The 3,653-nt window shown below is 39.1% G+C and overlaps 1 non-coding gene across 1 annotated transcript; it reads left to right on the forward strand.

Moving 5' to 3' along the window:
* Positions 1-422: 422 nt before the first annotated feature.
* On the forward strand, positions 423-553 carry LOC137760349 (small nucleolar RNA SNORA70). The gene has a single exon (XR_011073303.1). It is a non-coding gene; the product is annotated as a small nucleolar RNA SNORA70 (small nucleolar RNA).
* The last annotated feature ends 3,100 nt before the right edge of the window (positions 554-3,653 follow it).

Raw genomic sequence — 3,653 nt, forward strand, 5'->3', positions numbered from 1 at the left:
CAACACTGATGACATGGGACAGAGATCTAGGTGACAAAAGAAAAAGGACCAGATCAAGATACACATTTCCCTTCACCAATATCCAGGGGCAGAGGGAATGAATATAAACTAAATCAACATTTTGAAAGTTGTTTTATTTGATTTACTGATTTTTTAATCTGTTTAAAATTCTCCTGAAGTGCTTTCCATTTTATGGGTCAGAATTACACCTCAACAAAAACCCACAGGTATCATTTATTTATAGTTGGGAATCAACTATAATTTTTTCAAAAATCTTATATATGACCTCAGTATTAAATTAACACAAAGTTCCAATAATTAATTAGAAAGAAAACAGAAACAGATTTATATCTATATATAATAAATCAATATAAAATTCAGAATTTGTCAGAGAAATATTGCACCTTTAAGAATTAGCCAAGATACAGTTAAGCCGACTGTGCTCTTCTCCCCGTGGGGGCCCGGTGCGCAGAGGCTGCAGACAGCAGCCTCCTCGGTAGTGCATGCAGCCTGTTGCCTGTATGGGTTGCCCTAAGGGACCTTGGAAACAGCCCTTTCCAGTGGACATTAACGACTGGCATGCTGTCCCCAGTCTAGGCTCCAGACAGGTATGCGTGGTGCCTTTGGAAAGCCCCAGGGCACAGTGGCCAGGGTCCACATTGGCCAGGTCATAATGTCCATCTGCACCAAGCTGCAGAACAAGGAGCATGTGACTGAGGCCCTCCGCAGGGCCAAGTTCAAGTTCCCTGGCCGCCAGAAGATCCACATCTCCAAGAAGTGGGGATTTACTAAGTTTAATGCAGATGAATTTGAAAACATGGTGGCAGAAAAGCGGCTCATCCCAGATGGCTGTGGGGTCAAGTACATCCCTAATCGTGGCCCCCTGGACAAATGGCGGGCCCTGCACTCGTGAGAGCCTTGGCGCTGCCCCCTCCCTACCCATGACCACCAATAAACCCTACATTCTTGTCCCTGTAAAAAAAAAAAAAAAAAAAAAATTAGCCAAGATGTCCAGAATAGATAACTATATAGAGACAGAAGGATTAGTGGTTGTCCAGGACTGGGGGAATGGGACATAAATTGGGGGGGCGGGGGGGTGACTGCTAGTGGGTACAGGATTTTTTTTGAAGGGATGAACATGTGCTAAAATTGATTGTGGTGATGATTGCAAAACTCTGAATATATAAACACCACTGAATTGTACACTTTAAATAAATGAATTGTATGGTATATAAATTTCATCTCAATGAAGCTGGTTTTTTTTAAAATAACTTCCAAGATAATTTAAATGGAAGAATTTCATAGTTTTTCTTACTTTTAAAATTGTTTTAGGGACTTCCCTGGTGGTGCAGTGGTTAAGAATCTGCCTCCCAGGGACTTCCTTGGTGGCGCAGTGGTTAAGAATCCGCCTGCCAATGCAGGAGACAAGGGTTCGAGCCCTGGTCCTGGAAGATCCCACATGCCGCGGAGCAACTAAGCCCGTGTGCCTAGAGCCTGTGCTCCGCAACAAGAGAAGCCACCGCAATTAGAAGCCTGCACACTGCAATAAAGAGTAGCCCCTGCTCGCCGCAACTAAAGAAAGCCTGCACGCAGCAACAAAGACCCAACGCAGCCATAAATAAATAAATAAATAAATAAATAAATAAATTTATTTAAAAAAAAAAGAAGAATCTGCCTCCCAATGCAGGGGACTCGGGTTCGATCCCTGGTCAGGGAACTAGATCCCACATGCATGCCACAACTAAGGAGCCCACGAGCCACAACTACGACCCGGCACAACCAAAAATAAATAAATTAAATAAATAAAATTAAAGAGTAAATAAAATAAAATTGTTTTAGTTTTACAAGAATTGATTTGAAAAGATACACATTATTACATCTTAACACATTCTAGTTGTGTACTCATATTTACTCTAGATTTCTATGCCCTTAAATATCAGTTTTGATGGTGGTAAATATAAACCAAGTATTGAAATTATAACTCTAGAAAATTTAGTCATTTTAGCTTCAGTAGAAATCTTTTCATGAATTAATAATACTCCATACTTTCATCCCAGTTTTATTGCCATAGAGATGGTGAGAAATGGAGTCAGAATTCTATGGGAAAACAAGACTTAATTTACCAATGCAAGTTTCTTTTAACATTACTAAGAAAATTCTAGACTTGGTAAATGATAAAAATCCCAGTCTTATCATATCCTACTTTTCACTGAAAACATTTAAGATAAAATTAAAAGAACAATAATTAATAAATTCATATAAAAACTTTACCCAAAGAGAGAATAATTTTGGTTCCACCTGGCTGCTAACACAGTCAAACAGTCTTAAGGCAAATAATTATGTTATCACATGTTTTTATTGATGTGCTGCCAATTTCTATCAGCACAGAAGTTAATTTTTTCCCCTTTTGGGTGTAAAGTGATGCTAGAAAAGAGAATTATTAGTATACAAGAGTTTAATCTGTAGTCATATTTTAGTGTTGCTTATTATACTTCATCTTGGAAATGAAAAGCTTGCAACTTTTTTGGCAAATATATTTATGCACACTCATTCTTTCTGATTAGAGCAAATTATTCCTTAAGAAAAATTTTTCACTCCGCAAATAAATATGCTTTATTTTCCACTTAGAAATTCAGTGGAAAATTAGACTCTACCATCTGAATGCTAGTTTTCTTTTAAATTAAATTAAATTGTTTTTCACAAATTACGGTTTTAAAATTGCAGCTTTCCCTTTCAGAATGTGAAAGAAGGAAAGAGTTAACTATGTCTTTTCTCCTTTATACGATCTTGATCCTTCGTAAAATCCTCCAATCTTAACTCAGATTCTTATTCTTTAGTTGCAGTTGGGTGTGTGCTTTTTTTTTTTTAAAGATTTTAATTTGATCATTCGATTCCTTTGGGGAGATGGACTTGAGAATTATGCAAACACTTTCTTGTTTATCTAGAATATTAATTATATATCTCAAAATATGATATACAACATACTAAGGCAATGATGCATGTGCACATATAACGAGAGAATCTCCCCGTAAAACTCTACTTCAATTCATATAGGGTTCCCATAATCACCCAAAGCTAGTTGGGGTTTGGACAGACAAAGGTTACTAATAGCTTACCTGTCAAGAGAAACACATCCACTTTTTGCTCCATCTTGGAATTTGCCCGGAGGATTTTAAGGCAGGCAACACTAAGTATGCTGATTATTCTTTTTGCACTTCCACTCCCACCTGTTCTCCATCCTCTTCTCTCCTGCTCTGTGTCCTCGAAGGCTGAGCCCTACAGAATGCCCACCGTGGGGGCTGGTTTCCCTCTAGGTCTGGCCAGGTCAATGAGAAAAAAGCAGAGGATGGGAGGAAAGAGATGTGGGGTACGGGTTCCCTGCTCACTCCCTGTTTCAGCACCAACTCTCTGGTAGTCACTGCTTCCCCCCATGACCATCCAGGAGAAGCAGGGCGGCCCAATCTATACATTTCCAGTTCCCTTTGAGTCTAGAAACTTTATTTCTTGCTCTCGCTCTTCTCTAAGGAAAGTAAGGTCTTCCTATTTTTACTTGTCTAGGTGCCATTGCTTGCTTATTCCCTTACCCCTGCAACACCACTGATAGGAGTCCTATCCTGTGTGAAGGTTCTGATCAAACTCTCGGGCCAGGGACC

Source organism: Eschrichtius robustus, chromosome 2 (assembly GCF_028021215.1).
Source record: "Eschrichtius robustus isolate mEscRob2 chromosome 2, mEscRob2.pri, whole genome shotgun sequence".
In the NCBI taxonomy this organism is placed as follows: domain Eukaryota; kingdom Metazoa; phylum Chordata; class Mammalia; order Artiodactyla; family Eschrichtiidae; genus Eschrichtius; species Eschrichtius robustus.